Genomic DNA, 13,660 nt, shown 5'->3' with positions numbered 1-13,660 from the left:
ATCATCCTGAGTGAGGTAACCCAATCACAAAAGAGCACACATGGTATGCACTCACTGATAAGTGGATATTAGCCCAAAAGCTGCAAATAACCAAGATACAATTCACAGACCACATGAAGCTCAATAAGAAGGAAGACCAAAGTGTGGGTGCTTCGATCCTCCTTAGAAGGAGAACAAAATACTCACAGGAGCAAATATTGAGATAAAGTGTAAAGCAGAGACTGGAGGAAAGGCCATCCAGAGACTGTCCCACCTGAGGATTCATTCCATATACAGTCACCAAACCCAGACACTATTGTAGATGCCAAGAAGTGCATGCTGAAAGGAGTCTTATATGGCTGTCTCCTGAGAGGCCCTGCCAGAGCCTTACAAATGAAGAACACCCTCATAGAAGCAGGGGGAGGGAGGATGGGAAACGGGGCTTCTAGGGGGTGGTGGGAACCGGGAAAGGGGATAACATTTGTAATGTAAATAAAGAAAATATCCAATAAAAAAATCTAAAAAAAATTGATTAAATGTTTGATTAAATTTTAAATTAAAGAAAATGTCATGTGAAACTCCCTTACACATATACATCATAAATATACACAATAAATTAAAAACCAAAAGTGACATATAAGATCACACATTTTTATTTGCTGTTACATCTGATAATAATGCCTCAACTGTACAATGGGATTTTCATCAAGAGCATTTTGTGCCCTAGTCTCATGACTTTTGGAACTTCCTTTTCCTTAAACCCATTATATATTCCACTGAGTGAGCTGGAGGAAGGGTCTGGCTAGATCCAAAGACTGACTCTTTGCTGAGTTTCAATGCCCTCTAGTGCTGATTCTGCAACGCTAACCAGAGGTCTAAACAGAGGGCAAAAGTTACATCCCCAGAGAGGGAGAGGGAGGGGGTTAGGGGGAGGGGAGGGGAAGGGGATTCCTCAAGGTAAAAAGTCCTCAGAATAAAAGAGAATCAATCATCTATCTACAGAACTATACTATCGATCCATATCATACATACATTAAAAAAAATGGCTATGGAATATAAGACAAATTTAAATTTTTACATCAAATAACCACTTTACTTTTTTATGCTCCAGCAAACCAGAAAAGAGAACTTCATGAAATCAAGTGTGAATGAGGATAAAACCCCACCTGACTCTAAAGCTACCCACTCTTGAGACTGGGCAAGCTTAAGAACACTTGTGAGTCGCATAGTGAAAGCACAAAAACTAACCATAGTAAATAAGTAATATATACATTTTCGGGGGGGGGGGGAACAAACAAACAAACAAACAAAAAAACAAATGCGGACTGAAATGCCTACCAGAGAGTCAATTAAGTCAACAAGCACAGAAAGAAACACACAGGTATTTCTTCTGAGGAAGATTTTTTCCTAAGGCTCACAGAAGGCATGTAGGTCAAAGACAAGGAAAATACTGAAAGAGACAGATTTACTCTTAGATCTATCAGGGTGAAGTCACAGGACTGACCCAATCCCCTTGAGTTTGAGGGATTGACAATCATCAACACAAATCTCTGTGAGGTCCAGGAGAGTGCAGGAGAAATATCTAAAGTACTGAGGCAAAAACTCCTTCAACCTATAACACTAAAACAGAAAAAAACAAAAAACAAAAAAACAAAACAAGAAAAACACCCCAAAACAAACAAAACAAAAAAACTCCACCACCCTTTAAAACTGAAGGTGGAATATCTTCTCTTTTTAAGAAAAACCCAAGGAAGTCTGTGGATAGTAGTTCTATAGAAAAGTTAAAGAGATGGCTCAGCAGTTAAGAGTGTTTGCTACTACTCCAAAGCACCTGAGTTGCACTCCTATCACTCACTCTGGGCAACTCACAAATGCCTCTAACTCCAGATTCAGGGGATGTGACCTCTTTTTTGGACCTCTGTGGGCACATAAAATTGACACACATATATAATATATATTTGATTTAAAAGTATCAAAATGAATGTTAAAGGAAATGAATTAGAGAAGACTAACAAGTTATAATACAAGTACACAGAAAGGAAGAGCATTAAGTACAGAAAATATGGGGGACTTTGGGATAGCATTTGAAATGTAAATGAAGAAAATACCTAATTAAAAAAAATCCAATAATAAAGGAAATTAAAATTAATTAATTAAACTTTGCTATTTAAGGCTAAGCTTACCAGTATCTGTGTAGCAGTAGTTTTTTTTAGAAAGTAGGGTTAGATTAATTATGTATATGAACTGAAGATTTGGGAACAAATAGTAAGAAAATATCCAAAGGAAAGTATAAATAATTAGCTAACAAAGGAGATAAAATGGAATCACAGGAAATGCTTAATGAAGATCCAAAAGGATAGAAATAGAATTGACAGATATTGAACAAAGTAAGAGAAATATGCTTAATATCCACTTGATCAATAATCACTAAAAAATCTTGTGGTACAAAGAGTCTAGTTTTGCCGGGCGTGGTGGCGCACGCCTTTAATCCCAGCACTCGGGAGGCAGAGGCAGGCGGATTTCTGAGTTCGAGGCCAGCCTGGTCTACAAAGTGAGTGCCAGGACAGCCAGGGCTACACAGAGAAACCCTGTCTCGAAAAACCAAAAAAAAAAAAAAAAAAAAAAAAAAAAAAAAGAGTCTAGTTTTTAAAAATATTATCAGAACAAAGCAAATACAATATCCCAGCACTGCTAGAAAGAAAAGAAACTTCCTCTTATCTCCATTTTTTCCCCTGAGGTCTCTGTAATTGATTAAAGACTTAAAATGTTAAATGAAAGAATTAAGAAATAATTTCTAAGTTTTGTATTTTAGTATTATTCCTAATTGTTAACTGTCTGTAGTTTAAGAATTATACTTAACCACAGTTACGTACGACTAGGATGAAACAGTGAGTAATGAATGAGGTTTGGGATTCAGGTATCTAGTGCATGTCTCACAATAAATACATTTTCCAGGAATAAGAAGAGACTATAGCAATGTGGGATGGAGGAGATTTAAAGGCAGGCAAGCTATCAGAAATAGAGTAGCACTGCATGCAATGAAGATAAGATACATTTTGCAAAAAGACATTTTACCCCATAAGATACATGTGGTGATTTGAATATGCTTGGCGCGGGGAGTGGCATTATTAGGAGGAATGGTCTTGTTGGAGGAAGTGTGTCATTGTGGGTGTGGGCTTTAAGACTTTCCTCCTAGCTGCCTGGAAGTCAGTCTCCTCCTAGCAGCCTTCAGATGAAGATGTAGAACTCTCAGCTCCTCCTGCATCATACTTGCCTGGACACTGCCATGCTCCTGCCTTGATGATAATGTGCTAAGCCCCAATAAATGTTGTCCTTATAAGAGTTGCCTTGGTCATGGTTCACAAGAGTAAAACCCTAAGACAGTACACGAGTCAAATGATAAACTTGGCAGAACCAGCTGGTACAAAACCAGTTTAGGACACACTTGACCCTAATGCTGTCAATCACCTATAATGGATCTCTGCAGAGTACTTAGTCCAACAACTGTCAAGGCACACATATAGCATTCACCAAGACACACATTCTGGGCTATGAGAGAATGCCTTAACAAAATTTCTTTCATAGTACAATAGCATAAACTAGGAATGAAAATATAAGCTTAGAAAACCCCAAATATGTAGATATAAACCAAAAATTTATAAGATTTGAGACAAAACTTTCTTTAAAAAAATGTTTTATGTACATGAGTGTTGTAACTGCATATATGTCTATGCACCATGTACATGTCACAGAGGCATCAGATCCCCTGAGAATGAAGTTACAGATAGTTGTTAGCTCCTATATGGGCGATGAAAATCGAACCCAGGTCATTTGTAAAGAGCAACAAATGTTCTTAAACACTGACCCAATTCTCTAACTACAAGAGAAATTTTAAAATACTTTGAGTTGAATAAAAACAATCCATCAACCATGTGGGAAGCCACACAAGCAGTGCTTAATAAGAATTTATTTCAGAGTGAATGGATTAGAACCCAAGTGTTTAACTTATAAAAGGAGGAAAATAAAGTGCTATGGTATGAGGTTCATTCATGTCTTTAATCACTTGACCCTGGCTAGTAGTGCGGTCCTGGGAGTCAGGGGGTGTGGTTGGCAAAGAAAGGCTACTGATGGAGCCCCTGAGGTTTCCCATCTCATTTTGTTTCTAGTCTGTTGCAAGGCTATAGTAACATGAGACTTATACTTCTACTAAGGTGGACATAATCACTCTTGTCACCATACTTCCCCTGCCATGATAAACTAAGATTCCTTGAAACGACCAACCAAAAAAAAAAAAAAAAAAAAAATCCTTCATTAAGGTGCTCCAAAAGTTAGGTATCCGAAGGCTCAGAGTAAAACTTAGAACATATACAAATGCTGGGTGGGCATGATGGTCCACTTGTAATTTCAGTCAAGCAATGGGAGCCTGGGCAGCCCTAAAGCAAGATGGCTACTTATGTCATGATTAGTCACATAGACACAGTCTGATTTTATTTAGACCTTGCTTTAATAAATATGGTAGAAGAGTAACTGAAAATGACACTGAGCATCAACCTCAGGCCTTAATCTGTGTTTGCATACACTTACAGGAGCACACACACATAGGGGCCTGCACTCATGTAAATATGTATACATACCTATACACATGAAATGAGTCATCTTACCACAGCACTGAGAAAAGTAACATTTTTTAAAAAAAATAAAACAACCTACAAATTACTAGTATTAGAAATGAGAAACTGGACATCATGACATGGTCAACAAGGAAAAAAATCTCTGTACAACTTTATGCCATCAAATTTGATAATACACATAAAATTTGGTTAATAAAATCTGTCAAAATTAGGAAACAAAGTCTGAACAGGCCTGGATCCACTAAAGAAACGGAATAAGTAATTAGCAGCCTTTCACAGAAGAAAGCAGCAGGTCGAGGTGAGTTCACTAGTAAACTATACCAAGAATGTGCAGCTATCTTCAACAAAAGAACCAAAGCAATATAATGAAGAATTTTTTTAAAGGCTATGCAGATTCTGGACAGCCACATGCAGAAAGAGGTAAGGAGACATAAGTATTGCACCCTGAATTATCAAAATGCAAAAGTAAATTGAAAAATAATTTATAGATGGTAGTGAATGAGAACATCTTTATGAGCCTGCATGTTCATATTGTGCTTATACTGAGTGTGGTATGACTTTTCAGATATAAAATCAAAATCTATAAAAAGAAAAACTGATGATTTGGATTTATTAAAATTACAAATGTCTGTTCTATGAAAGACATTGTCAAGAGAATGAAAAGACAAAAGATAAACTAGGTGACAGAATATGCAGAAAATGCACCTGACAAAAAAAACTGTGAAATGCACTGTAAGATCCTGTCTTCATCTTTCTTCCCCAAAACAATAGGCTTACAACGCAACATTAAAAATACAAGAACCTAATGTCAGGTGTGGTGGTATGCACCTTTAATCCCAGCACTCGGGAGGCATAGGCAGGTGGATGATCTCTGTTAGTTCGAGGCCAGCCTGGTCTACAGAGTGAGTTCTAGGACTGCCAGGGCTATACAGAGAAACTGTCTCAGGAGAAAAAAAAAGAAGAAAGAAGAAGAAGAAGAAACAGAAAGAGGAAGAAGAGGATGAGGAGGAAGAGGATGAAGAAGAGGAGGAAGAGGAGGGGAGGAGGGGGAAGAAAAACAAAAATTATGTATAAATCTCAGCAAAGAAAATATACAGATGGTAAACAGCAGGTGCATAGACGCCCCTTGTATACACATCATTAGAGAAATGCACATGAAAATACTACGCATCTATTAGAATGTCCAAAAACCCAGAAGCTTGGCAACATCAACTGTTATAATGACATAGAGTAAGCTTTTTCTGCTAGTGACAACAGAAGCTGAGAGATCCTCTTCAAAGAAAAATTTCTTACAAAATGAAGCATATTTTTAACATATGTTTCAGCAATTGTGTTCCCTGGCATTCATCCAAAAGAGGTGAAAACATGTGTTTACACAAAACCCTACACACATGTTTGTAGCAGATTGATTCATAATAGCCCAAAATTAAAAGCAATAAAAATGTCATTCTGCTGGTGAATGGATAAATAAACCATGGGAAAATAATCCATCAATGGAGAATCATTCACTATTAAAAAGAAATGAGCTATATAACCCACAAAAAGACACGGAGGACCATCACTGGATGAACATTAGTAAGTGAAGTAAGCTAACATGAAAAGAGCATATATTGTAAGATTATACCCACCAACAATCTGGAAAGGTAGCCTTATGGAAACAGTAAAAAGATCAGTGGTTGCCAAAGTTTGGGGAGGAAATAGAGATATACAGTCAGGGCACAGAGAAGTTTAGGGCAGTGTGACTACTACTCTTCATGATGTAATCATGTCTGCATATCCTCATGTATGGTATACAGCATTAAGAGTGAAGCCCATGTGATAATATATTGTGGGTATGTGTTGAAGTAGCTTCAAAAATTTTAATAAATCTATCACTGGTATAGGATGTTGATGACAGAGGCAGCTATAGATGCTGGACAACAGTGAGAATGCAGGCAATCTCTGTGCTCTGTGTAGCATTGCTACAAACCTAAAACTGCTCTAAAAATATGATCTAAAAATCAGTTTAGAAAAAACAAGTTTCAGGTTGAGAAAAATATCTCATATTAATATTTAGATTATATTTAGACTAAGACTTAGAATATATAAATATATAAGCTTGCATATATGTGTGTGTGTATATATATACATATATCCAATTAAAAAGTGAACAAGCCAGTAAGAATACATGCAAAAGATAAAGAAATGTATATACATATGGTAAACATGAGAAAAAGATTAATAAGCCATTAGGTGAATGTACAATGAGTTCATAAGACATAGCAATACACACACACCTGTGAGAACAACAAAATTAAAGAATGTCAGCACCAAACACTGGCAAGGAACAAACAAACAAACAAACAAACAAACAAACAAACAGGGATCACTCAGACATTGTTGGTGGAAATGTTTTGCAATCCTTTCAAAAAACAAAACTGAACAGGAATCTTCATTCTTGGGCAGTTATTCAAGAGATATGCAGATCGTATTTATATAAAAACCTATACAGGAATGCCTACAGAGGCTAGCTTCTAAGAGCACAAACTAAAATCAACAAGGTAGTCTTCAATATGGGAACTGCCATACAAACTGTGGTGCAGTTAGGTCATGCTATAGTATTCGACAATAAAGAGGAATGATTAAATGAGCAACATAGGTAAGTAATCAAAGAATTTTGTCAAATGAAAAAAGCTAATCTCAAAAGTTTACTATAAAATCTGTTCTATGTTCTTGAAATGGCAGAATTTTTAAAAGAGATTAGAGCAATGATCACTGAGAGTTAAGGAGGTTAAAGGTGAGGACGAAGTGGGTGTGGCTGTAAGAGGCACCATCAGGAACTTGTGGATAATGAAGACTGTCCTGATCCTATCAACAAAACCATCTTGGTTGTGACTGACTATCTGCCTAAAGTGGTGTAAGATGTGACCACTGGACCAGGCTAGGCAAAGTACAGATGGGTGATTTCTCCATTTCTTAAAAGGGCATGTGAGTCACTCAACGGTTGTTCCAAATAGAAAATTTAACTAAAAATTAAATGTTAGCAAATGCAATTCTGTTCTGAAATGTGCATTTGTCTCTTTCCTCCAGGAATTTGCATCCTATGAACATTTTCTCCCATTGATTTGGAGGGTTTTTTGTTTTTGTTTTTGTTTTTTTAGTTTATTAACTAAAAATTGACTATGGATCAAGGGTAAAAAGGAGTTATTTTACTTTGCTTTTAACAACCCATTCTTCCCTGTCCTATAACAAATGTCTACGCAAGCACAGGCCATCTAGGTTATTGAACTGTATATAAATACCAAACCCTATAGCTGCTGCAGCCCTTCAATCTTGTATGTGGCACAGCTATTTCCTGAGCTCCTCCTTCTGTAAGTACATACTAGTTAACACTCATCCACAATAAACTTAAATCACACTGGCTTTCTGAAAAATGCAGTTTAGCTTTAACTTGTAAGGAATCAATCTGGGTGTGGTTGTACATACTGCCATCCCATTACTTGGGTGGCTAAGCAAGGAGGGTCAGGATTTCTAGATCAGGCTAGGCTACAACGGAATACTCTGTCCCAAACCACAATTATAAAGAAAAACAATTACATTGGGGCCAACATGAATGCTCAGCAGATAGAGGTACTCATCACCTGACAGCCTGAATTTGATTGCCAGGACTCATATGGTAGAAGAGAAAACAAGTCATGATTTTTTGTGTGGACCTTTTTACATAGATTAACCCATGGCAAGTTTTTTCTTCTATTTACTGCTATTTATTCCTTTTTCTTGCATTTCAATATGGTAAAAAACTTCTGAATATTTCTAATTTTTAAAAGTGTGTTAAATGTTTTTCTTTAATAGTATATTTTATGGTTTCTTGATACTTTTTAAGAAAAATCTATTGTCTTGCTAATTAGAGAAGAGCTTTAACATGAATACATATCAAACATCACTGGTTTTCCTCTGCAGAAGACCTCATAAAGCTAGACACTGAGGGTTTTATGCTATTCAAAGTTTGGATTTCCTTCAAAATGTATTATGTTTGGGGTGAAGTTAATTTATCAGTAGTTCAACTTGACATCTTTTAATATTCGCTTCACATTTTGTTAGAATCAGTCTAGACTATTTGTAGAGAAAACCTAGTCCTATGTTATATAATTTATACAGTCTTAACTAATGTCAACAATGCTCAGCAAGATTACTACATCTAGCTCGGTGAAACGTTATTGCTCAGTAAAATGTGGCCTCTTTAACTATAGGTCACAACAGTTGCTTTCTAGAATTAGGCCTGTGCATCTGACATTCAGTACTCAGACAGAGTGAGGGACGCCTTTAAAATGGTTTCTAACCCTTCTCCAACTGCCCCCTTCCTCCAGTATTTAAACATGTAAAGTAGAGCTGCTTTAGCAGCTGTGCTCTTTAATACTGGTTTACTCCATCTTAGACCTCTATGCAAGGATGCTCTGCTTTCTGCTTAGCTGAATGACAGTATGGAGAGTCACTGAAAGTAAACCTGTAAGACTACTATTCTTTATGCTTTATTATTTAATAATAAATGTAACTAATATGTAATTTTTTTTTAGTCAGCTTCACAATTCTAGAGAGGGTAGGTGCAATACCCATTACTCTATCAAGGTAGGGCCTAAAAGTGAGTATGGAATAACTTCACGTATTTTAAAAGTCTTTTATATGTATCATTAAGAAAACTGAGAAATAAAAAATGTTAAAGAAGTTTAAACCAAGAACATTTTCTGTAATGATTATCTGCTAACTTTGGTGTATTTTCTTCTACTTATACATAAATGTTTGAATATGTACATGTACATTAAGATCATTTCAATATTAGGACAGAATCAATTCTATATTTTTCTTTTCCCATTTCCAATGATTAATATATTCAAGTTATTATACATTATTTAACAATAGGATCTTTTATTACTGTATAATAAAACACTGACAGTAATTTAAAAATAAGCATTCTCTCTTTGTTGGACATTGATGCTCTACCAATATAAATTAATGCTTTGTTCTCAGAAACCACACAGCTCACTCATAATTTGGGTCTTAATATTTAACTCTGGCTTTGATGATGTCTCCCTGACCCAGTCATCTGCTTATAACAGTAGCCCCATTCCTGTCAGACGCAATCCCTAGACTACAGCTTTACTTTTCTTCAGAACTTACCACCATACTTGACTATGCACTGTTATTTATTGTTTAAATTGATTAAATCGACTCTGTGCTAATACTGAAATGATCGAAATATACATGCATATATCCAAATATTTGGGTATAAACAGAAGAAAATACACTAAAGTTAGCAAATACTCATTACAGGAAATGTTCTTTGTTGATTAGGTGGTTTGTTTGTTTATTTTTCATGTCTCCTTCCACCAAGACACAAGGTTTGGGCTGGAGAGAGATCTCAGTGGTTAAGAGTAAACACATACTGTTCTTTCTGAGGACCTGAGTTTTATTCCCAGCACTCAGGGGACTTACATCTGCTGTAACCCCAGCCTCAGGGGGATCTCACATCCCTAACGGCTGTGAACACTTGCATTTATATGCACATACCACCCCCTATACAATACACACAAGTAACATAATCAAAGTAAATCTTTTTTTTTTACAAGACACAAGGTTTATGAAAGCAAGTACCTTTGAAATTTTTGTTTACTAGTTTAATCTCCGTGTAAAGAGCACCTCCAATAGCATATATTTAGTGCTTGTTGAATAACTTTTAAGAATATTAAGGAAGAATATACTATATAACATAATTCTGACTAAACATATGAATAAAAGTGCACCCTGTCTCGAAAAAACTCAAAAAAAAAACTGCATACAAATTCAAGTAATTCAAATGTGCTATGATGAAAACAAATTCTTTAGTATTTTTAATTTCTTAATGTTTTCAATATGAAAAAATAAATTTCTTTTACAAAAAGATGATACATTAATATTATCTATTAAACAAGAAATGTGTAAAAGTAAAAATGAACTAAAACATCCTTTAGTAACTGGGACAAATTATTATCAAACCATAAATATTTGCTAACATAATACAGTGGAGACACAGAGATAAATGGCATAGTCATCTATTGGAGCTCAATACCCACCAGGAAATACACATACATCTAGAAATATCATATATGAAAAGTGTGACAATGCTATAGGACAAGTATGAGGTCAAACAGGCTGAAGAATACTGGAAAGCATGTGGTCAAACTGGGTGGCCTCTGGTTATGGTCCTGAGCTGTCATTCAACACAGAGGGTAAAGGAAGGTACTGAGGCCCAGTCAAGGAAAATAAATGGAAGAACAGAAGAGTTTTAGGAAAACAGATACACCAAGTTATTTAGTAACTACCAAGCAAGGGTTCCTTCAGAAGTAAGATAGCCATATTAGTTAGTGTGTGGTATAGCTGAACTTCATGTACTATGGATCACATAGTGAAAGGGATGTGGGCCTTCACATGAAGACGTGTGGAAAGCGAAACGTTGCTACTTGTGATGGAAAACTGTGAAAAGTCAAGAAACAAATTTCTCAATATGTGGTTCTGCAAGCAATTTAAAAATAAACATTTTAAAAGTCAATAATTATAGAAAGAGTCAAAAAAAACATAAAAAAAACAGAATATTTTGAAAAGTCACTGACATCAATTCTCCAAAAATTATCAACACACACACACTGTGCATGGGTGTTTAGTTTTGGATGTGAAATTGTGTAACTATATTACCAATTTTGCCCCATTAATATTTTACCCAAAGAATGTATTTATAAACTGGTATACAGTAAACATTTTAATAGTTGTATAATTTTCTGAATTCTATTCTTTCCTGTTTTTTTAATTAGTTAGGTTTAAGTGAAAAATATGAGCTATTTGGTTTTTCATTTTAAGTAGAAAAATCTAGCTTTTGTTTGAGGTATCTTCTACCACTTTTAACAGAGAATCTTTAAATTCCATCTTTTTCATTGCATTATGCTCTAGATTTTTGTTACTCTACTATGACTTTTGTTTTGTTTTCCTTTTTTGGGTTTTTGAGACAGGGTTTCTCTATATAGTCCTGGCTATCCTGGAACTCACTCTGTAGACCAGGCTGGCCTCAGAAATCCACCTGCTTCTGCCTCCCAAGTGCTGGGATTAAAGGTGTATACCACCACTGCCCAGCTCTGACTTTTGTTTTCATTTAAGTATTTATGCATCTGGAATTCTACTGATAACTATTGCTGTGTCAAGGCTCTGAATTTATTAGCTTCCTTCTGCAAATAATCAAACAATTTCAGTAATGCTATTTTATAAATTACCCTCTTGCTGATTCATGATGTCTCTTCTAACATTTATTTGTATTATAATGTAAACAGCTTCATTATTACTAAGTGAAAGAAAAAGGAATATGAATACCAGTATAAAACAAGAGTTGTATCATTAAGTATTTCTGAATTTAATAGTTTCACATTTGGAACTTAAGTAATAAACATCTGCAGTCTACAGTGAAACAGGTAGGTGTAAACTGTAATATTTGTTTTATAATCTGTCACAATCACTGTCATTTGTCTTTTTAAGTTCCTGCAAAGATTAGGCACATGCAACCCAACTTAAGGATTCAAGAAACAAACACACACAGCCTTGTCGACACCCTGGACAATCTTCTATAAAACTGCACTGTATTTCCCCCAGGTCTCAGATCTTTATCTTCCTCTAGCTGTTCAAGCAGCCTCTACACTGTTCTTACTGAGCTGCCACATGTTTCACCTTACTTAAAAAAAAAACCCAAACTACTATAATTTAGAATTATCTATAAATATTTAGAACAAGACATAAGACATATTTCTATCCAAAAAGATTAAAAATGTACAGAATTCACATTTTACATCCCACAGTAGAGTCAAGAATCCACAAATAAGTCAGGCACAGTGGTGTATGCCTTTAATTCCAGCACTCAAGCTCTGTGAGTTCAAGGCCAACCAGTTCTATAGATTGAGTTGGCTACACAGTGAGGCCTCATCCTCAAAAGAAGAATGAATGATCCTCAAATATCCTTTCAGCTCAGTTCCTCTGGGTCTTCAGCAGGTTTAGCATTTAGTAGCTTATATATGGGGACCACGGCAAAAAAGCAATCCACCTAGCACAACCCTTTCTCCAAAAATCTGCCTGTTGACTTACACCTTTTCTTCACATTATCAATGATTTTATTGACTTTTTAAAAAAATATCAGACTCATTACATCTTTCTCAAATAATTCAATTAAGCTTTGAAACAACCTGATTTCCAAAACAGAACAAAACTTAAAAAACCCAGCCATCTACTTATCAGAGTTTAAACATAAGACAAGAAGACATGACTCTTGGAGTTCATCCTCTGACCTCTCTGTACTCTTGCCATTTGGTCTCCTTTCTTATAGTCTCTGCACTTAAAGGGATGCTTCCATCCCTGTGGGTTCCATGTGTGGAATACATATGAATGTATTCAACCAACCACTGATGTTAAAAAACAATGTTCCTGTAGTGAACACACTGGCTTTTTTTTTTTTCCTGGTCATTACTTCCTAGTACAGGTTAGTAAGTGTTCACATAGCATTCACACTGGATTAGAGAAATTAGACACAACCAACGAAAGATGACTTAAGCATATGGGAAGACATGTGTAGGTTACATGCAAATACTGTCCCATTTAAGAGAACTGAGCAATTGCTAGAGCCTTGGAATCAATTTTACCAATACAAGGAACACTGACTGGTTTAACATTCCTAGAAATGCTCCCTCACATATCACCATAGTCTCTTTACCTCTCTAATAAAACCCAGAAGTAATATTCCTTATATACAGATGGTATGTTAATGTATGTTCTTTGAATTTTACAGGGGCTAAAAAATAGCAGATAACAACTTGCCAAGTTATAAGTGTTTTATATGAACTATCTCACTTAATTAGTACTATAATCTACAAGGTGCACAAAATGAAAACAGCTTCAAAAGATTAGGTTATCACTTGGGAGGCAGAGGCAGGCGGATTTCTGAGTTCGAGGCCAGCCTGGTCTACAAAGTGAGTGCCAGGACAGCCAGGGCTACACAGAGAAACCCT

General features: G+C 35.7%; 1 protein-coding gene across 2 annotated transcripts in view; it reads right to left on the bottom strand.

Annotated features, from left to right (window-relative positions):
* Rfx7 (regulatory factor X7) overlaps nt 1-13,660 on the bottom strand; it is a 92,319-nt gene that overhangs the window by 57,268 nt on the left and 21,391 nt on the right. The window lies entirely within an intron of this gene.

Source organism: Mus caroli, chromosome 9 (genome assembly GCF_900094665.2).
Source record: "Mus caroli chromosome 9, CAROLI_EIJ_v1.1, whole genome shotgun sequence".
NCBI classification, from domain to species: Eukaryota; Metazoa; Chordata; class Mammalia; order Rodentia; family Muridae; genus Mus; species Mus caroli.
This window is presented reverse-complemented; position numbering and strand designations above follow the sequence as displayed.